General features: G+C 39.2%; 1 non-coding gene across 1 annotated transcript; it reads left to right on the top strand.

The window, feature by feature from the left end:
- Positions 1-17310: 17310 nt before the first annotated feature.
- On the top strand, positions 17311-17402 carry TRNAI-UAU (transfer RNA isoleucine (anticodon UAU)). Its single transcript is given in 2 exon segments — positions 17311-17348; positions 17367-17402. It is a non-coding gene; the product is annotated as a tRNA-Ile (tRNA).
- Positions 17403-23804: the final 6402 nt, after the last annotated feature.

The following is a 23804-nucleotide window of genomic DNA, read 5'->3' as shown; positions in this document are numbered from 1 at the left end:
AGTAATGAGATCCCTTAAGGCGCGAGAAGTAGTCGGTTTCCATTTTACGAAAAGTTGACTGCAACAGATGTCTTTCTTCCATTGCACCAAATCTTGATGAAAGGTTTCATTTTGGGAGCAAGTTTCTGCGAAATAAGTTGAAAAAATTTAGCGTAGACACAGTGTGGCAGTGGTTCTTTTGAAGCAGCTGCTTCAAAGCACTGATCGACAGCTCGCTACGACGACGACACCCCCTCCCAGTTCGAGAACAACTGCTGTAGGATATGGAAACAATGGAGGAGTTCACTCACGCAAGTGGTACGCTTTAGTTCTTGATGAATGATGAGAAATCGAGACTAATGCGGATGTTAGTCTGTGAATAAATTATAAAAATAATAGATCAAACAGCTCTCATCCGTTTTCCGACAGTTTGCGGAAGCTCGTGAATGCATTGTCTTGCACGACATTTTGAAATTTAAAAAAAGAACAGCTGCTATATATATATAAATGTGCTCGCAACGTATTTCATAGGGTTATGAAATATTTCCTCGTTTTTTAAACAAAGAGGGGCGTCCTTCGAATTGGATGTTTTTAAAACACATGCGAATTCGTTTCATCTCGTAGGGAACAATGGCTCCATCTGTTCTATGGAATGAGTAGAAGCATTGATAATCAAAAAATTCTCCGATGATTCTTAGCCATGGTTTTGTGCACCGTCCGAATTAATTTTTTTTCCCCTTAAAGCTTGAATGTTTTGGATCGTAATTGGAGCACCTGCAATGACCTTATTCAGGGCCGCTAGCATGCATTTTGAAGCCCCCATCCAATTTATGTAGTTCATCCAGAAAGTAACGGCGTAACCAATTGTGTATTACCGCCGCGCAGGTTACGTGTCGCCATTCAAGGTCGCTAAAGTTTTAATTTTGAGGATTTAAAATGACCTTTCTCATCAAAACTCCCGCCGACTGCTTAATGCGAAATTATTCTATTCTTGAATGCTCAAAAAGTGAAGCCTACGGAAATTCATCGTCGATTAAAGGAAGTGTGCGGCGATACAATAATGAAAGAAAGGTAGTGTGTAATGTTTGATGGACAAACGAATGTGCATGACGGCATAGGTGACCAGGGGGATGAGGCCATTTGAGCCCCCAATAAATAGTATAAGGGGTGCTGAGTACCCCCAATTTCTGAAAATGCAATGAACCTTCTCTCTCCTGCTTACCCGCAGTCCCATATACGTATGGAACGACCAGCAACTTTCAGCCCTTCCAATGTTTTCATGTCAGCGCCTCTGCATTACGGTTCTCGCATCGGACGCCTAACATTTCCCCGCACTTCACACTCGGCGGGATTTTTAGTCGGACAGTTCATTTTAAATCCGCAGAAATAAACTTTTGCGACCAATGCTCACAGAAAACTGGAGGGGATAATAGATGGCCTTGAATGACAAATATCGCTTGAGGGCGCGGTAGCCCAGGTCGATAAGATACTCGCCTATAGTACCAAAGGATGTTTGGAGGTGTCACGAGTTCGATACCCCGTTCGTCCTTGTCAGAAAACTTTCCTGACACGGGTACAGCAGAAACGGCGACATGACCACAGAAAATGTTGCTACCGCAGGGAGTCCCGCATCGAGGGGTTAGCTCACCTACTCCTTGACGAGTATAAAAAACAAGCCTGCCGTTCGGAATCGGCAATAAATTGTAGATCCCGGTCTAATTAGCCCTCGTGTGCAGAAAATAACCGTGGTGCGACAAAAATGGTCAAATGAAGATCGCTTGACCTTCATAGTGGGAATGCGCAACGAGTCGTTACTTTCTGAATGACCCTCCTGTAAGCAGCGGTTAAAGAGTGAATTCGGTGCCCTTTCTAGTCCAGTACCAGACACCTGCTTCCCACTAGTTACAGCTCTGACTATTCATATTCACTCAGCGCATCTGCATTTCACCAGTTCTTGGTGATATTACAGACAGGCGTGACCGCCCAGTCAGATCATCTTGAGATGATTTCCGCGCTTTCCGTAAGAATTGGACGGTCTCGAAAAGCTGGTGGTGATGCAGTAAATTTTCCCATCGTGATTTTTTGCTAGTTCGTTAACGCACAGGGGCGAGAGATCACGGTCCTGTGTTGATGGAAGTCTCCCTCCTTTCAAGATTCTTCTTTGGCAACGCTGTAAATGCTAACGGTGATTTCCTCTCCCCCAATTTTTGCCGCTTTATTTTCTCCTTGTTTAAGGAGTAAAAATAGAATGCAGTATAGTTTTTCAGAGAAAGTGAAAACTCGACTCCTCAGAAATACTCTTTTTTTTTCTCCGTGGATACTTTTTTTCCTTCATTTCCTATATACGTGTTAACAATAATACCAATTTTCAAGATTTATCTCTTGTTAAACTGCGAATCGCCACGAATTTGTTACCAAAATCCTGTACTTTAAGGAGGTTCAGCATGTTGCAAGTTGTCGAGATATAAATACAAATACCTATTTACGATACTTACCAGCTGGCGAAACACAGGCTGACTGGAAGTATGAGGTTGAAGAGGCTCATCAGGAATATGTCCATATCGACACCAACTGAAATAAATTGAGAAATTTCGATTGATTCAAAAGTCAAGAAATGCCATTTTCGCACAAAACAAATTATTCCTGGCTCCAATTTGGTGACTAATTTTGTTTGGCGTCATTTTGATCGTAATAACGGCATTTAAGAGGTTAATTGGGTTGTAATTGACTTGGTCCCGTTTTCAATCTAAAGTTATGAGTATTGTTTGTGTGGGGTATAAATTAAATAGGGCGCGGTATATAGCCCAGGTCTATCAGATACTCACCTAAAGCACCAAAGGATATTTAGAGGTGTCGCGAGTTCTCGACACCCGGTTTATCCTTGTCAGAAACTTTCCTGACGCGGAGATGCAACAGCGGTTACATGACCACAGAAAAAGATTGCTACCTTATCAAGTCTCGCACTTAGGAGTTAGCCAACGCCATCTATAGCAGGTCTCCCCGCAAAGCTCGTGACTGAAATTATATCATTTATAGACATTCGATATACTGCAGAAAAAAATTTAAATATACCGCATATGTCGGTCTGCTATATTCAATATGACACGTCAAAATAAGAAATGAAATAGTATGCTGTGTGGTTCAAAACGTGGCAAACTTGTTGGATAATCTTCACGTTACAGATGAACTTGGCAACCTCTCGGTGAGTATAAAATGGCTGCCGTTCGGAATCGCCAATAAATTGTACGTGCCGGTCTAATTGGCCTTCGTTTGCATAAAATGATCAAATAAATTGAATATCGCTAATGATTGCGTATGATACCTGATCACAAAAGAAAAAGTGCTTTGTCACATTCTTTTTGCCAATTTTACGTTAGGTCCTCGAATAAAGATTTAATTTCCCATGATTGCAGGATACTAAAAGGCCTTACACTCTTCGTTCTGGTCTTTCCTCATTGCGTCTTGCTAATTAGGGCTCACTCGGACGCTTTCTTCTAATCTGTACTTGCTGAATTAAAACGCAAAAATATTCGAAATATTTCGATGTTGCTCTTTTTTTTTTTCTCGACAGCTTCAACAATTGCGGTTCGTTTGCCGAATGAATTTTTTTTTTTTTGCGCGAACATTTCGTAGATATAAATTTTGTGTGAAAATAATTTTATCTAATGTCTCTGGTAGTTTTTTTTTGGTGGGGTTCTCGGCTGTTGCTATATTCTTCCAGACCCTGGTACTACAATTGGGGGGGGGGGGGAAAAGAGATTGCTTTTCTCGCTAGAACTTTTCCCTTTTGACCTCGGGGAGTTGGCAGTGAGAAAAAAGGAGCTGTGATAGTCGAAGTAACGGGCTCGGACCCCACCGTTGTCGCTGTGGTTTCCAACTTGGAGGCGCAAGTGGGAGTCGATCTCCACGTTAAATATATAGAACCGTACTTGGTCTATTGGGGTCCCAGTAGCGCTTCATACACCCTTCGTAGGTCCACGCCGTCTATCAGCGATTTAATGCTTTAAGCCATTTAACATTTCTGCAGATTTATAATTATTTTACTCCCCTTCTATGGGAGTTGGCATCCATTGCGGGCTTCCCAACACAGTTCGGACGTTTCACACATCATTCCAGAGAGAAGTGTAGTCTTATAGTAGCTCACTGCTGTTTGTTTAGTGTATCGGTAATTGACAAGTTTAACTTGCATTTCGTTCCGATTCGATCTCCACGTTAAAACGTCTCGCCGCAGAGAGCAACAAGCCTACATCGGTACAATTATTAAATCTCGCTTCACTCATAGTTATAAAGATTTATGGTAGATGGCAGCACTGCACAGAAACAAACTTCACGTTAAGGCCCGTTTACACGAGGCAAGCGCTTTAGAGGGCAACTTAATTTTAACTTACCGATTCTTCTTGAAAGTGTCCACACGTATAAGTGGCAAGTAGATGCTCATTGGATAATTTTTACGGAGGCGAGCGCAATTAGCGCATGCGCGCTTCAGTCTACTCAAATCCACGGAGAGAGACAGACGCACAACGCGCGGGAGAATAATAGTAATAATTTTTTATTTATCTGGCATTCAGAGAGGTGCTTTTTTTAAAGCTCATAGCTTTCGTAACGATGGATGAAGATGATCAGGTAGAACTTAAGAATACTGTGATCAGAGCCACATTATATGATATTTTTTTTAAAGAATATAAATTTATTCAATAAAAAAGGAGAAACTATATCACTTGCGCGAGAGCAACACACTGAGCAAGAAGTAGGTCACGCAAGGGAAACAGTTCGCTTGTCCCCTTTTTTCGCCTCTGCACCCACGTAAGGGGGGCGAGAGATGACTCCACAGGGGAAAAAAGAATACACAACATATTATAAACTTATGTAAGTCATCGAGAAGAAATATAAGATTTCTCTATTTCTCGTCCAAGTTGTAAATATCGATTATATGATATTTTAATCGAAGTTGAAGAGGAGATAAATTATGAATTATGTAAGCCGAAAATACAGGAGAAGATTCTTGGCATTCGTAGGAAATTCTAAGGGTTAAAAATTAAATAATAAAAATTCATTAAACAAAAATTATTTCCAAATTTTCGAAATCATTTTTTTAATTTAATCTGTAGAGATGACATCTTTATGTTAAATATTTGATCATCTATTTTTACAACAGATGGCAGCAAATTCGTTCTGGACGAGAGAAATATTCGAAACCCCCCTCCAGTTTTTAATATATAAATCCTCCCCACCCGATATATATTTTTGAATCTTCAATTTTTTTCCACTCCTGACATCACGTCGACAGAATATTCCATAGCTTTTTCCAACATCGAATAATTTTTAGCTTGTTTATTAAGGTAATTTTCATTTCTATAGTTCAACAAACATTCATGGCGAATATATTTTTCAACAAACTTGAAGGTTGTGTCCTCTGGCCACCTCACCATCCAATATTTTCGCGGAATTCTAGCGAAACTTCAGGAGACGACGGAGTATGAACAGGTTCACGCTTGAGATCAAAATAAACCCCTCCGTGAGAGAGCAAAATGACCCCTCCAGCGCGGCAGGTCCCGCCCACTGGCGCATGCGCATACGTCTACTTAACCGGAAAAAATAGAACCGTTCTTATCTGACTTACCAACTAAATCACTTCTGCACTTGTCAACTAAAGCCGTGTAAACGCCCCTTATCGTCTGCATACATCGTATCGTACTTGGCAACTAAAAATTAAGTTACCAACTAAAGCGCTTGCGTCGTGTAAACGGGCCTTTAGATTCACAACACGCACATCCCAACATATACCAATTCATTAGAAGTTTCTAGAAGAATATGGACGAGGTGCATGTATGGTTACTAACAGTGGGAAAAAAGGTCAATTATATGCCATGTTTGGCAGCAATGACCTCCAGGATTAAGAAGCTTTAAAATATTACATTTAATTTTGCGAAAGGCAAGATTTTTTTTTCATATTTTAAAGGATTATGAGTTCGAAATGTGAACTTTAGAGGCTTTCATCAGAGGGCCGCACTAAAAGTTCAATTTTCAGGGAAAAGATGGCTTCCAGGAGGAAGTGATTTATTACTAAAATTCTGCAAAACAAATTGTATGTGATGAGGATTATACCCTTACATCACACATCTTGGCTGAAAAAATTTTACGAAATGAATTATTTCTTCACAAAAAAAAAATCGAAAATTCGGAAAAATAAACATTTTTTCAGACATTTGCTTTCAACAGGGGCGTCGGAAGTGTTTCGAACCTGTGGGTGCCCGTCTTGAGATTCATGTAGGAAATTTCGATTTTTGAATCAATTCTGTGGATGCTCGGACCCTTCCTACAAACTTCCGTGGGTGCTCGAGCACCCCCGGCTCCGACGCCACTGGCTTTCAATGCATGTCTTGAGTATAAAAAATGAAAAAACATTTCGAAGGTTTCAAGAAATGAACGAGTCTAAAAAGGTTATGATTACGCAAATTAATTTCACTTATCACAAAACTAGCCCGTCGTTGCCCAGTTGAAGTGATGAGGTTTTTGGGATCACGTGATATTTCCTTTTTTCTTAAGGACATACAAATCGTAGAGAAGATAACCAATATGTCGACTTCCCGCGCAACTCATGAAAGACATAAATCTAAATCATGTTTTTTACTCCCAAACCACACGCCACGTAGACGGGAATGCGGGTTGATTAGTTGATAATAGCAACAGTATTGACTTACCCACCTCTGACTTGATGGCTTTTTGATTGATGCCAGGAGCTTGGGTAATAAAATATTTTTTAGAAACTGGTAGTTGTGGAGGGCCTGGATCTTATAGCTAAATTACAGAATCTTGGGCAAACGATGGGAATGAATCTTACACACCTCAGGATACGATACTGTTTTGACAAATAGATCTAATAAGAAAGGGGTGGAGTGTTGATATAAGTGAAATCATGTTTGAAGGAGAGTAACTATATGGGTTGAGCTTGGAAACAAAAGACAAACTTATCGTTGGGGTTTGTTAAAATCCACCGAATAGGGATCCAAACTACATCGCCAAATTCCATGATCAAATTTCCTACATGTGTAAGCGTAAGAGGGTTGTCATACTAGGTGATTTCAATTACTTGGGTATCGATTGGGAGAACCTTTCAGCTAGAGATCAATATGAAAGAGATTAAGTTGGTGCTCGATCATTTTTTTTTTTTTTTGTATCAGAAGCCACTAGGGGTACCGCTTTTTTGGATTTAGTTACCAATTCCGAGGATCTTGAACATGTTTCGGGGTAACGAATTTTCTTCCGCTAAGGTTGATAACATGAATGAATGAACGGCAAAACTTTGCCACTGGACTTATCCCGTTGCCGAGATTTCTTCCAGCCCAGCTTCGTGGCAGGGTCTGGAACAGGTTGAATACAGTCGGAATAAGGTTGATAACAAAAAAACTGGTTCCTTGTTTTCGGAGAAATGACTTTGATGTTTTGAGAGAGAGAGAGAGGTAGGTCAGAATCAGTCGGGGTGGTAAGTCAATAGGAAGAATTCAGTACAAAGCTGTCCTCTGTTTTGCACGACGTCATACCCTTTATTCGTAAAAATCGTGTTTGTAGATTGCGCCTCCTATGGTTGACGGAAAGCGTGCGTAAACTTTATCTAGAAAAGAGCATTCGGAGAGTATAAAAATGGATGAAGCCTATCATTGTTTACTGATGAAAGAAGAGCGTTGAGGAAAGGGATAGTAAAAAGTAAGTTGACTATCTAGGTTAGCAGATAATATTGGCACTGGCCCAAAATCATTTAGATACGTCAATAATGGATGTAAGAGGACAGTTGCCCCCCCCCCCTCTCGATAGGAGGGTCTAGGATAGAGAGCAATATAGACGTGTGTAGTGCTTTCAATGAATTTTTCGCGTCGGTTTTTAATAGAGATAATGATATTCAATGTACGAGTGTTGCATGGGTTAATAAAATCCTCAACGATATTCAAGTGGAAGACGTGGAGGTCCTAAATCTTCTAAAAATGTATGTGCAAGCAAAGCACCAGTGCCAGATAATATCTATCCCAGGGTCCTCAGGGAATGTGCTAATGAATTGTTGGGGCCAGTCTCTCTCTCGTACAGATCTACAGGAGTATTGTTGCTGAGGGTATCGTCCCAAATGATTGGAAGCTTGCTAATGTTCCGTTATTTGAAAAGGGTAGTAGAGAAGCTGTGTGTGTGACTAACTTCCTTTGCTTCGATGATCACGTGACTAAGGCTTTGGGTAAGGGCAAAAATATAGATGTTTTACTTAATTTCCGGAAGACATTCGATCGAGTCCAACATGGTCAACTCTTGAAACGTTTTTACACGAGATTGGGGTGAAACTTCCTGAATTGGATAGAGTCGTGGTTAAGAGATAGGAGACAACGATTAATGGTGAACGGGGAATTCTATCATTGGACCAGGCGTTCTCTTAAAGTCATTCTTCCTCCACTTTTCCGAGGCTTAGTTCGTCCTGGACTGGAGTATGCTGTAAGGTTTTGGAGACCATACTTACAGAGGGACATGGACTTGGTTGAAGGGGTGCAGAGAAAAGCTACGCGTATCATTATTGGCACACGGTGCTTGAGTTACGCAAACACCAAACATGGGCCCCCCGCTCAGTCCCTTGAGGGCTTGAGTTATGAAGACGCTTCATTTTTTTGAATATGTTTACATTGGATGAACACAGGTGTCGAGGAAATATGATCGAAGTATTCAACATTTTCAACGGGATAGATAGGATGGACCATGAACTTTTAGTACACCGTCAATCGGCTGCTTTTACAAGGGGACACCAGTATCGATTGGTGAGGGGCAAGGCTATGGTGTCGCGGAGGTAATAAATTCTAACACAATTGACGTGTTTAAAAAGAAGTATGATAAACATGTTGGGGTAATTCGAGAAGTTATTCATACTTAGAATAAGACAACCATAAGTATTCTTTATGGGCATTGTATAATATTTTATCGTGTATATATTGTTTGGAATTGCATTTTTAATTGAGTTGCTGTATTTTTGAAATATATGACATTCATATTTGTTATGGCCATCTTTTTATCAGCCACCTCGTTGGGCATTTTTGCATGCTGTGGTGTTGTTTTTTGTATTTGTATAAATTAAAGAAACGTAGAAATGAATTGTTTTTGTTTTCTTTTTGATGGGCGCTGGATATTTCGCACCCATCAAGTTCAAGTTGTCGATCTTCCTGTTTTTGCTTCAAAAAATGCCTTGCTGCGGAATTTCTTCAATTTATGGGCCCATAATTTCAGCCTAATCGTAAACTATATGGATTGATGCAGTTGGATATTATAAGACCGCAGAGGCACTAATTTTCATTTTCGTGCTTGAGTAGATATAAATAAGTTGGAAATCATTGTTACAGCATGAATAACCAACTCAAAAGTTATACATATATGTCCAGCGCTAATTATTTTATATTTAATTTTCTGGGGTTCGTACCTCTAAGGGCCGTATTCACCGACATGGTTTAAACTGAAGTTACAATTTTTGAATAAGAGATCAACCAAGATTGGTTAAAAACCTGAATTTAACCAATCCGTGTCGATCTCATCAAAGAATTGTGACTATAGTTTAAACCATGTCGGTGAATACGGCCCTATTCCACCACTATATTCACATCGATTTCCAACTATTTGCAAAGCTTCCGTGATGTAAGATGTAGCCAATAAATTGGTAACATCATGGTGACAATTGGTGATTTCCCATATTTTTCTGGTATTTGGATCCTTTTTCCCAGCATGGCCGAGTTCTTTGAACACCTGCTTATATCTATTCGTTGAGACAGCGTCGGGCTATGTTCTGGTTAAGAGGAACAGGTATTTGGATCCAAATTTTCTGAGTTTCTCAAACAAGTCGGTAGTAGCAGTTAGGTAGTACCTAAATTTGATCTAGTAATTTAAGAGCTTATTTTGAAACCTTTATATCTGTTACGGCCAAAGCCCGAAATCGACCAGTTCGCGAATTAGCCAATGTTCGGATTTTGGCCAGCCGATTCGCGAAGTAGCTGGAGATCCTTGGCCAAATGCGAGGAATATTTTTTTTGTTATAACCATAGTCACGTTAGCCATGGCAACTCATCATATCACAGTCACGATACGGTAATCATTTTTTTCCCAAAATTTAACAATTTTTTGTTTTCTCAAATTCGTCGTTTTTTTTCTCTCTCGTCACATTGAGCTAATCCAATACAGCTACTGTACATAGCCATATACCACATGTTGGCAATAAAGAAAATGGATTTGGCTCCTACCGGACCGTCTTACACAGCACATCGGACCCTGGTCAGGGATATCTAGCTACTTCACGAACTGACCGGCCAAAGCCCGAAAAATCACCAGTCATTTTTGAAAATCAGTCTTTTTAAATAACATATTCACACTCTGGCCGGCGGGCCATATTTGTACGCGTGGTAGCCCGGTCGATAAGATACCCGCCTAAAGTATCAAAGGATGTTTAGCGGTGTCGCGAGTTCGATACCCGGTTCGTCCTTGTCAGAAAACTTTCCTGACACAGGGGAACAACAGAAAACGGTGACTTGACCGCAGCAAAAAATTTCTACCGCAGGGAGTCCCCCCATCGAGGGGTTTGCGCACCAACCTCTCGTTGAATATATAAATAAAAAAGCCTGCCGTTCGGAATCGGCAATAAATTGTAGGTCCAGGTCTAATCAGCCCTCGTGTGCAGAAAATAACAGTGATGCGCAAAAATGATCAAATGAGTTGAGCGTGTTATACTATACAGAATATGCTTTTACATAGAGCATCAGGATAGCTTCGTCCATATATGACACATAATCTCGAGATTTCATTCTTGTCTGTACTATTTACGCGGATATTTTGATCCGAAGTGCAGAGAAGTGTAAATATTTCAGTTATCATCAGGAAAGAGAATCTTCTAGTTCAGGTCGTTTAATTGCCTACAAGCAAATGTCATCGTTTCAGTGAGTCACTAGGCACCCTACGCGAGCAATAACACAGGTACAATTCTACAATGCGATTTCATTTTTTTCCTCTCTCTCGAAACTTTCAGTAATTTTAAAACTTGATGTAACCCCCCCCCCCCCCATCCTGGGTCTCTGGGTCAGTTTCGACGAGGGTGAACATGTTAACCGCATTTCCCGGGACGTAACTCCGCTGCGTTTTGCAGCAGTAGTACTTCATTTCCCGTCGTTTGGTAATTTTTGAGCGATTTCTCGTTTACAATTAGCTGCTCGGTTCACTTTTGGCGAAAGACGTTGATTTCTCATACTTGTGATTCCATGTGCTTGTATTTTTCTGGAGAAAATGAGGTACCGTTATAACCATACCACTTGGCGCCTTTTTTTTTGCCTTGGTGAATTTACTCGGAGTTACGCATCAGCATGACGGAGTCAGCAGATATAGTAGAAGTAGTTGTTAGGTTATGTCCAAGCCTACTATATTGCGCCAAAGGCGTGCGGAAAGAAACAATCTGAAATGCGCCAATTGGGTGTGCGAAATGCGTGGTATGGTTATTATGGAAGAGTACCGAAATATGGTCAGCCTAGTGTTGACAAACTTCCGATTTCTGGAAATTTGAAACCCCTGTATGGTACTTACGTATAAACCGGAACCCGAGCCGAATGCCGTGATTTTTCGCCAAAAAAAGGCGTCACTCCATTAACCGTGCAATGGCGTATTGGCGATATGAAAATCCGACAGGATATACTGATGAGGAATACTCGTGGCAACCCTAATGACAAAAAGCTTTGAATAAACAAAATGCCATATTTGGTGATTATACGCGAGGATTATTACTATGGTACCAAAACATCGCCAAACAGGCATTTGTTAATACTTTCTCGCCAAGCAGGTTCCGGATAATACGTAAGTACCCCATGTGTTTCGTGGAAAGCTGGTAATTTAAAACTTTCTGTCTTTCAATTCAGTGACTGATGAACACGGAAAAAGATTGCTCAGCAGGGAGTCCCACAAAAAATGTTGGACGCTTCAGTTCTGAAAAGGCAATAAATTGCAGAGCCTAGTCTAATTAGACCTCGTGTGCATAAGATGACCATAGTACGACATAAATTATCAATGCATAGATGACACGGCAACCCTGCGTACATAGTTTCGATGCCACCGATAGCAATTACATCAAATCTTAGCTGAATGCTGCCATTTGGCGAGTGGATTAAAGATCTTATCAGCCAAATAATGATTTGTATCTTCTGAAGTGTCTCGGAAGAGTGTCAGTGTCTACTCACAAAGATAGAGCCAATCATCGGGCACTCTTGGGGGGGGGGGGGGTCAGTGAACATAGCGGTGCTCGTTAAAAATGCCGAATCAGCGATTAAAGAAGTATTCAGGAGAAGGTATTCAGTTTCTCTGAGCTTGTTCGAAATTCCACATGTGGTGGGGTGATGGCAACCTGGCTCATAGCCCCTACATACCACTGTAGGGCTCCCCCCCCCCCCCAGACTGTGATCTTGAACGGGGCCAAAAAAAAAAAAGCGCCCAAGCCATATTTTTCACGGGGTCTTTATAATGTAGAAAATAGAAAATTATGAGAGCAGTTCTGGGCATCTGAGCTGGAGCTCTGTCAGCTCCATCGCTGTGGGAGCCATGACCTTAGTGTATCTGGTGGTTCTTCCGTTTCTGAGCGTGTATGACAGGGGTTCTTAACCTATGTTTCACAATCCAAACTCGGTCACAGGAGATGCCTAAAACGGTCGCTCGAATCCGCTTACAGCACGACCCAGGCTTGATTAGCGGGAGCGTTGGAGATGGGTCGTACGAATCCACTTCGAGCCAGGAATTCTTGAGCTATGCGTCATGACCCAAACTTTATTCGCTGGGGCTTCCGAGATGGGTCGTGCCAATTCGCTTAGAGCCAGGGGTTCTTAGCAGATCACGACCGAAACTTGATTCGCAGGGGCTTCCAAGATGGATCGTTTAAATTCACATACAGTCCTGTTACAAATTACTTATTGCGTCACTGGTTTCACTAATTAAAAAAAAACACGGTTCCATGGTTTGCGAAGTTGATCTTGTTGATTTTGGGTCGCGGCTGAAAAAAAAGGTTAGAACCCCTGGGTGTGTAATCAATATTTCGAGTGTATATTTCCATTGAGAATGCTGTGTTTCATTGTTCGTGCAGGCCACAGACACAATGCAGTCGTACGGCATGACTCCCTTGGGCTTCCGTTCCTGCAGAAGCGTCCGGGATCCACCCGTCATGTGCAGGTTGAAATTCGTCGAGGATCCGCCCCGCACGAAGATCTTCTTCAACGGCGACGCCATGATGTACAGGGGCCTATGCGAGAGGCGGGCCATCTCGTCCGACCCGAAACGGATGAGGGAGATCTCGGAGGTCTTGGCACCACCGGCGAAAGACTGCACCCTCGAGAGCAACGTCCTGCAGAGGAGGAGACCCAGGGACCACCTGCACGACTGGTACGAGGACATGGAGATCTCGATCGCCGACAGGTTCACTCTGAAGCACGATCCCCCGCTGCTGAGGAACTGGCCGACGCCCTGCGAGTCCGGTTACGCCAGGCACGCGGGCATCGTGCCGGCGTACGTGTTCCATCCCAAGTACCTGAAGTACACCCGTGAATGGCCGTGGCATCTCGACCAATAAGAACCTCAACACCACCACCACCACCTCAGTGTTTTCTCCCACCGAGTGCGAATCTGTTTATTACGGGAAAGTGACAGTGCAGTAATAAAATCAACTACACTCCTGTATGCATTTGCGTTCTTTTAGTAAATTCAAAGGGTTCATTGATTCGAAATTACATAATTATCCCCTTTACGATAACGAACGAAATATTTCGTCCAAACGCCAGTGGAATAAATTCAATCCGGTGTGTTTTTTGTTTTCTTTCCTTTCTCCTCACCATCGCGAAGCTTTATTGTAACCCTACGAACCCTGATTTATTCCCCCCCCCCCCCCACATAAAATGCATCTTTCTAATACCGGGTAAACGTGACCTATTCTTCCAAATGAAAAGTTGAGGGGGGGGGGGTGGTAGACGAGCCCAAGTGGAACATGAAACACCTTACCAACCCTATCCTATCTCGAACCGTTTTCGAGTTGTTGTGGATAATCGATTATGGGTGAAAAAATGCCTCAAGTCTGAAAAAAAAGCCGGATGTATGACTTTTTTGTAAGCTCTTTCGAAAGCTGGTACAATGGACAAGTTTTTGGCAAAATTCGACCGATTGTATCTACAAGGGTATTTTCGAAATTGGCAAACACCCTTGAGAAGTGACCAAAAGAGTATGTAAGCATAAAAGTAACACCTGGATAGCGAGAAACCAAGTCAGTGAATGACCAAGGGAATGGGCAAGCATGTGAGTGACGAAAAGAGTGACCTAGAGCGTGGAAAGCATGTATGTAACCAAAGCAGGGTAAAAGAATGTAAATGACCGGAAGTGACCTAGTGACAAAGGAAGGTTTTTTCGAGAGTGCACAACAGCACTTCACCAAAAACGACTACCATATTTTTCCGACGGATTTGCTGCGGTATGTGCCATCAACCATTCGAGTGTGCATATGCATCTTCGGATTGGAGTTTGGATTCGGAGTTTGTTTTTACTGATGGAAAGATCATCAAGGGTATGCTGCGCCAAAAGATAGAAAAGTTACCCATGTGTGTGTGATGTGCCGTACCTACCACATTCCAATACACTACACCTTGGTCACGAGCATTGGCATACACAAGATCGACCTTTAGAGGGGACACATTGGGTTCGGGAAGCTCAAGGAATTTCTCCCGGAGAAATTTTGAGCAACTAACCCCTTCAAAAACATTTTAAATTAACAGAAATGGACAAAGATAACATGTAGTATATAAAGGTATTGCCTTTCGACATTTTAATTTTTTACAACAATATTTGAAAATATTTGTAATTTTTGATCGTCTTTGGGCAATAAGTGTAGTAAATCGAGAAGTTATCCATAAGTATTCTTTATGGGCATTGTATAATGTTTCATCATGTATATACATTGGGCATTTTGTCTCTTGTGGCGTGTATTTGTATAAGTTATACTAACTACTAAACCAGACATGCACCTCGTTCATATTCCTCTGAGGAACTTTTAACGAATTGGTACATGTTGGAATGTGTGTGCATGCATAGTGAACCTTCCGTGACGTTTGATTCTGTGTAATGCTTGTTATGTGTAGCGCTACCATCTGCAATCGATTTTTTAAACTATAAGTTTGATCCTCAACTCGTAGAGTGTGAAGTGTAATGAATGAATAATTGTAACGTTATGGGGGGGGGGGGGGATCTGTTGCTCGCAGCAGAGAGTAACATGCCTGCAACCTTACAACGTGTATAAGTTATACTGTACCACAAATGTGATTTTACTACACTATCAAAACAACTTCATCAACATCTCGGAATACTTACATTACGCGTCAACAGTTATATTTCTATAAATCCATTCTCGTCAGTTCTCACCACCTTTAAATACATCTGGATCTTCAAATAGACTAAATGATATATGTGTTCACTTACGTTACCTCATAAAACACTGTTGAAGAAACATTTTACTTTACGTTACCACCAGAAATCACCCACAATACTAATTTGCCATCCTTTAAAAGACGTGACAAGCAATACGTATTCTCACTCGATGGTATAGAAAATTTGTTTTAATGTTTTTCTGTGTTGATCGTGTAATTCTTAAATAACGTAACAGTTTCATTCAATTACATGCTGCATCTAGTTGATTTTGCTTTTCATTCCAGCATCCAAAAAAGATATAATTTTTTTTTTTTTTTTGATGCAACATGTAAAACTGTTTTTAAATTGCACCTCCTCTGTTGCCATAAATCATATATATATATTCTATCTACTTTTCTTCAAATAATTACCTTTTTGTATATATTTTGAATGAACAAGAGAGCAGCACTAGCGCTTTTGTCATTCGAAAAGCTATTTTTTTTTTTGCTATTTCTTCATTCTATATCTTCATATTCTCTTGATTTTTATTCCTACTATATATATATATATCCAGTACACACTACCGTTCAAAATATTGTTTCCTATACTTACTAGGACGGTCCCGGTTTTTTGTTTTTTCGACTGTCCCGACTTTTCTTAGCTAAAATGTCCCTGCTTTACACGTATTTTCAACGAAGCCAACTTGGTTTTTATTAAATCAATTTTGTTAAATCAACGATTAGAATTATCTTCCCAACTCAAAAATTACATTAAGATAATTACGACTACAAATAAGGATATTTATTTCACATATTTTTCATGTTTTTTTTAAATTCACTGCAATTTGAAGTGGTTCATTAATTATCTCAATTGGTGACTTTTCTGTGATTTTAGCCACTGAGCTATAAGTAAAGCTTAAGTAAGTTTAGCTATAAGTAGGGTGGCCATACGTCCCGTATTTCTCGGGACAGTCCCAGTATTTGTTGTATTTTTGGCCGTCCCGACTTTTTGGCAAAAGTGTCCCGGTTTTTCCCGTATTTTACACGAAGTCTACTTGAATTTTTATTCTTTATTGAAGTCAAAGATTAAAATTATTTTTCAACACATAAATTATATTGTGAGGATTACGACTATAAATGAGAATATTAATCTCCCACATTTGTCTTGAAGAACGTTTTGTTTTTCGTGGAATTCATTTTAATCCATTGCAATTTGCAGTAATGCTTCGTTTCCTGCCATTGGGATTTTTCCGTAATTTCAACAATATTTGGCAACTTTGTTTGAATTTCGCATCATTTTTGGCGATAATTGTCGATGACCCGTATTTGGAATCGCAATTTCCGTATTTCTCTCGACGAAATATGGTCACCTTAGCTATAAGCTATAAGTAAGTGTACTTATAGTTCAGTGCTTTTAGCACGAGCTGGCGACTTTGCTTGCTTCTTGCAATTATTGGCAACGTCCCGTATTTCGTAGTCCGATTTCACGTCTATTTCTCGAGCAAATATGGTCAGCCGGCTCATATTAATATTTTTACTAGCATTTACCAAAATGGGTCATTTTTTTCACTTGCCCTCTTGGTAAATTTTTTTTGTCTGTATTTTCCTCATTTTTTTGTGCTGTCATAATGATAATAATAATTTCGATTTGATGTGCATATGGTTTTTTTTTATAAGTGGATATGGTTCAAAACTAAAGTGCGGTCAATTCCATCCAATTCAGAAAAAAAAATCTATCAAAAGCAAATCAAAATGAACAAAAAAAAAAAAAATTCATCGTACTTTTATCTCACGAAATTAAAAAAAAGCAAAAATTGTATGTTTTCATGAAATTTTGCAATTCACAACAAATTCGAATCGATTTCCCTGGGCTATATTTAGAAAATGCTTACTTTTGGCCTACAAAGATGTGTCCCCAGTGGCGCAATTGGTTAGCGCACGGTACTTATAAGACAGTGCTTGTGAGCGATGCCGGGGTTGTGAGTTCGAGCCTCACCTGGGGAACGTATTTTTTTTTTCCTTCCTTCTTAATCAATCTTCATTAACACTTGAAAAATTTATTTACTAAAGTAATTTAGCGTTTTTATATGTCATTGGAAATATTTATTTCCATGTTTATTTTTTTTTCGGCTTCGGACTAATAATGATATAATTTATTTAAAAGAAATTAATTACTGTGTAGTTTTTTTTTTCTTTTATAACAAATTGAATTTGATGTATATTTTTTTATTCATGTATTTAGATATTTTCTTGAAGTTAATTTAATTTGTTTCTTTGGAATTTGTGTGCTGAAATTAAATGTTTCTTTAAGGTATCCGACTACGTTGAAAACGTCCTTTTGGAAGAAAATATGGATTTTCATTTCTTTATTTTTTTATAAAAGCCCTACTTGTTGTGATTCCAAAACGGGCCTTGTTTGGTTTATATGATGCTTAGAATCAAAGTTACGTTCACTTTAGTGTTGCGTTTTTACATACAAGTAATACGCGAATAAAGACTTCAAACGTGTTTTACGAAGAATGCTATTTTTGACATTTTACTTGAATTTGTGACATGATTTGTAAATATTGGTGCATTGCATCCTTACGAAATTTTAATGTGATATTTTGCTATATATTGTTGAGGTTATGAACCAAAATCTAAGGTCTATCACATGTATTTTTTGAATTACAGTGTTTTATAGACAAAATGTAGGATGAAATTTCAAAAAATTCACACGTACTTAAACATATTTTAGTGTAACTTATGAACATACCATGCAGTCCTTTAAGTTTTTGTTCATAACATGCAACATTACTAGCTAAATGCACTGTGAAAATCACAAAGCATTTCATAAAATAAAATTTTTTGCAATCGTGTTTCGAATATCACATGAATTTTGCCTAAAATTTGACATAAAAACAACTTTTTCATAGAAAATGTAATAGATAGACCAAAATTTGTCACAGTTTTCACCATTTAGAGTCACTTTCTATCAAAAAATGTAATTAAAGTTCACTCCAGAAACCATTTTAAAGAAAAGTGACAAGAAAGGTAGTCGGATACCTTAAATGAACCATATCACCGATGTTTTATGTTGAGGAAATGCTTGGTAGATGGCGCCATGAAATAAAAGTTAGATAATTTATTTTTCATTGTTTTGTCGAATTTGCAAGAATGTAGCGTTACCAACCGTCCTTCTTTTTTTGATGTCGTTTCAAGCGTCCTCCTTGCATTTTGGAAAATTCACCCTTTTGTCCTCATTTTCAAGTTTTCCGGAATCGTTATAATAATTATTTTTTCTTCTCCTCTCGCGTTTCAGAGAGTATTCAGTATTTCTTCATTGATATGAGTATTTTTGTGCCACCTTAACCTACCACCCCACTGTACACTGGAGTTTCTTGTACATGGATACAGTAGAACCTGTCGATAACGGACCAAACATTTTGTCCGCTAACGGGGAGGTAGATATACAGCCCAACCTCGTTTATACGACTTTCACATCGTGCGACATTTGGCTTCGGTTGCAATCGATCCCTATATATTTTAATGTTAAAATGTGTATGTGACTGCGCGTGTGTGTAAGTGATACATCGGTAATTATGCATAAACACCAATCGTCTCGATAAAGTTTGAATTTCACATTATTTATCACTTTTACCGGCGATTATTATGCATAATACCCAAGGGCGTAGCGGGGGGGGGACTTGGGGGTCTGGTCCCCCCCCCCCCGAAATGTGAGAAAATGACCGAAAAAAGGGGAAAAGATGGCCAAATCCATTGTTCTGTCACTTTGGTCCCCCCCCCCCCCGAAATTTCTGGCTACGCCCCTGATAATACCTATACAAATAAAGTTCGAAAGTCTGATAAAAATTAGAAAAATTTATATATAATCTTTCTTCCTCAAACCAATTAATTACTTTTACCCGTACATGATATGCGCAAAAATTTTGCATTAAAAATTAAATTAAGTGTGAAGATAAACATTTTCATGACAACATTATCAGTCTTGTAATGTTGGTTTTTGTCACACGTATCAACAAACAAAACCAACACATTACCATTCGAATTCACCATCCCGGACCTGTTCAGTTAATTAATTGACGATTTATTATATTTACCAACACGAGAGAGAGTTTGGGATTGAACATAACCGTAGTTGAATACGATGAATTCTCGGCATATTAACAAAAATTAATAAATTAGAATTGGAAAAAAATAGTTTGCCTGTGATTTTACCGTCCGCTAACGGGGGAGTGAAACACATTAAAGCCTTATTCCACGGGAACCGGAGATCAGAAAAGTGTCTGTTAGGGGCCGTTCAAGTATTACGTCATCATCGATGGGGGGGGGGGGAGGGTTCCGATTTGCTGACTTTTGATGACAAGGGGGGGGAGAGGAGGTTTGAATAATGCTTACGTCATCAACTACCATTTATGAAAATATGAGTTAGGATTCAGAGGGGGTAGAGCTGATGACGAAATTTTGCTGACAAGATGGGGAGGGGGTCAAAAATGGCTAAAAAATTGCTTACGTAATACTTGAACGACCCCTTAGGGGAGGTTCCGCTGTATTAAAAAATATACTTGGTGAAAAGTTTTTTCCAAATTTTTAGCCCCAAAAACTCAAGGGCACACCTAACACACGTGAATGCAGCTTTGTTTTCAGGAAATCACCATCACCGCTCAAATCCGTAGTGGGCGTGGGGGCTCGGGTCCAACTCGAAATGCGAGAAAATGAGCGAAAAAGGTAAAGAGATGGCAAAATCTATTGTTCTATCACTTTGGTCCCCCCCCCCCCCCCGAACGAAATTTCTGGCGACGTGCCTGCGACCGCTAGTGTAGCTGTTGTGTCTATGTTGGATTTCAGAGACTGAAAAAAATAAGGGGAGGGCTAGAATTGGGAGCAAAAGCGATTGAAGAGCTTTTTTTTTTTTGCTGCCTTTCCCCATTCTACTAATGTCCCCTTATGCATAATGATCTTATAGTATAAGTGGTGTTGGCGATGGCCCCCCGCCATTAAGCACCACAAATATGGCTCTGCACGTGCACCACTCTTGCTCAAACACTCTTCTCTATACTTAGCTGGACGACACGTATCTAGGGACCAATAACTAATTTCTGTGGGGAGATTTGATGGACGGCTTTTTTCCCTAGCCCACAATATCAAGGAAATGTTTTTTACTGGATGGGCTACTAATGCCTCTACTTCAGTGCCTCACGCCACAGTGCGTGAAATAAGAAAGGCAGGGTTGTGTCTCCAGTGGTATAGATGGTAGCATGCTTGCCCGGTTTGCGACTGGGTTCGAGTCCCGGCGGCGACCAGATGACTTTTCTTTCCGAGTTCACCTCAGCGTAATAGCCACAGGGGAAAAACCCTTTCCTTTGAATTTCTATGGTGTTATCACTAGTGCTGCTTTAACACATAGGCCCACCCAGGCACGGTCGAGGGGCCTTCATGAAAATGAAATTTGATTAAAAATCTCTAAAGTAAGCGTACGAAGTGGTGGATAGGCATTTCTAGCAAGTAGGGGGCTTCAGAAAAATCACTTAACCGGCAGACCATGATTAGGGTTACCAGGAGGACACCTGCGCGCACACCCTTGGTTTCGCCACCCCTCCCAATTTCAACAACAAATGGCCCCAGTATGCTAACAAAAAACACTCATCATAATATATAGATATACACCTGGGTTAGAATCCCGGAGGAGATCAGATGGCTTTTCTGTCATAATATCCAGAAAATGTTTCCTTGGCTACATTTTTTTCCAACCGAACAGGTAAAAAAAAACAAAGCAAATAACAATGTCTTCCCTCACCCATAATGAGTTTTTCACACTTTCTGGTCAGTTTTATTACTCTGCCTGGAGCAGTGCTCCTTGTGATGGAAACTACCATCTTGTATGCTGGGAATTTCTATGGCGATTGGTCAAAGTATGTAGAAATGTGGGGGCAAGAGATGTTTCATAGTGGAGAAACACTCCCAGGGAAAAAAAAATTTCGGAAACCAGAAAAAAAAAGATAAAAAGGTGAATTTTCTATAACGTATGGGAGGATGACTGAAACATCAATAAAGGATGACATATGCCAACCCTACACTTGGTAATTTCTTCCAAACCCAGCGTAACTCGGGCCTATCGCTGAGGGAAATTTGCTACCTACTGAGTTGTGGAGGAAGTGTGATTGTGTACCTAACTGTCCGAATGTGTATCTGGTGTTGTGTCTGATTTTTTAGTGATGCCATCTATATGCCAGAAGCATGGTTGGCAGGTTTTTGACACATGGCATTTTTTGACGGTTTAAACTGTCAATAATCAAATGTCACATCAAAAACCCTCCGTCAAAAACCTCAAATATTGCTTTTCGATGTAAAAATTCCCATTGGAAATGCACACGTTAATTGCATGTAATGTTTAAAGTGACTATGTTATACAAAAAATAAATATTTAATATGACTCTAAAATAATTGTCTACTCTCTACAAAATTATTTTGCACAATATATATATATATATATATTTTTTTTGTCTTATAAAATATACAATTTGAATAAAGCGTAGCATAAACACGAAAGGGAAAACTGTGGAATTTGACATTCTTTGATTCAAAATGATTATTGACCTTCCAAAATTTCCTCAACTGCTTATATATGTGTGCATTGATATAAACCATCTTCTGTACTCATTTTACAGCAGATAAGAGTTTAAAAAAAGGTTTATTACGCCATATATGTATGGTGATTTCTGTTATTAAATTATCTAGATAACCACTGATACTTAAAACGATACTCTTGTTGCGCATAACATTGAAATATATCTAGCGATCAAAATACTAAATTGTAGGACTAAAATGTCATTTAATTTGGCAATGCTATCTTGTATATGTCAAACTTGGTTTATTCTTACTTTTGCACTATGATATGGTACATTTACTAGCATTTATAATGCAATGAAGCTGTATTCAAACGTGCAAAACAAATGCTTTGGGTATCAAGTCTTGTCAGCTCTGCTTTGGTTGAAAATACTCTTTAAAGCTCTGTGAATTTATACACCCTGATCTAAGAAACTTTTAGGTGAAAATAAACGAGTTTAATTAGTGCATTAACAGATGCTGCGTGAGAATTTTTATATGGAATAAAATTTTTGGCGGATCAGAAAATTTAAAATATCAAAATTGGTATTTTTCCTCAGTAATTACAATTCTGAATATATATATAAAACCCTTTAATCTAAATAAAAGTGTTCTGTTATTTAACATATCTATCAAGTTAACAAAAACTATTTGACAGCATTGACAGTAAGATTTTGATAGTTTCTGGGGTCAAAAACCTAACCCTGATGCCCTATCATACATATTTTGAATAAGCAGCTCTATTCCACTTAGCAAATCGAACACAGGTAATGAGTAGCTTAGATAAATAAACCATAAAATTATATTTTATATGGTCTAGGCTATTTTGTTGAATTCAAAATTGCAAATTATAATTAATATTTTGTTTTAATTATTGTAATAAATTAATGTTTAAAAATAAAACATTGTAATATGCCAAAAAGTAAGTTTTCATTATGTTGTACACCTATTGTGTTCAAAACATTATCAAAAGGCATTCATTAATGTTTTTGACGATTTTCGACAGTTTTTGATGGTTTAAACCAGTTTTTGATGCTTGTCATGTCAAAAACCCAACCCTAGTCAGAAGTGAGTGAAGTCTAATGATTGAATGTTTACAGGCCTGCTTCTCTCTGTGGCGAGACTGGCTCATCTTCATGCCTCGAATTTGGGAACTGCAGGAAACTAACTTCAGCCGACCACCACTGAGGCAACTGTGGGGGTTCAAACCTAGGTCCTCGCAATGCGAGTCCATCACTATGACCACTCGACCACCACAGCAGTTACCCATGGTGCTCTTGAGACAACCCTGGTTATTACACGTATCAAACCATAAAATGCTGCCACCTAATGGTAATCCAGTCAAATATTAGAGTAATGAACAGTGAATTAGAGGAATGAAGAGAAAACTACTCAAACAGCATTCGAGAAAAACAGACAAAAAACAAAATTAATCTGAAAATTTTATTTACACAGCGTAGATTTTCAAAAATAAAAAATTTAGAACTACATTTTTTTTTTGTACAAATGTCAATGTACAATACACACAAAAAACACACGCACACACACAGATATATATATATATATTAGTAAAACAGTAAATACATGAGATTTAAGGAGAATAGTCGATAACAGAACATTAGAATATACAGAAGCGGTGGCAACAGACTTTGTGCACTTAAAGAGACTGGCACACATACATACAAATTACAACACATGTAAACACGTGCCGAATCAAATGAAAACAGAAAAAAAAAATGACTATATATAACCTAAACGCAAAAAAACGAAATCTGTGTGCATCGACGGAAAAAAAACAAG

The sequence above is a fragment of the Pholcus phalangioides genome, unplaced genomic scaffold (assembly GCF_987345545.1).
Source record: "Pholcus phalangioides strain wild (caught in Gottingen) unplaced genomic scaffold, Ppha-v1.0 ptg000015l_1, whole genome shotgun sequence".
Classification (NCBI taxonomy): Eukaryota; Metazoa; Arthropoda; class Arachnida; order Araneae; family Pholcidae; genus Pholcus; species Pholcus phalangioides.
This window is presented reverse-complemented; position numbering and strand designations above follow the sequence as displayed.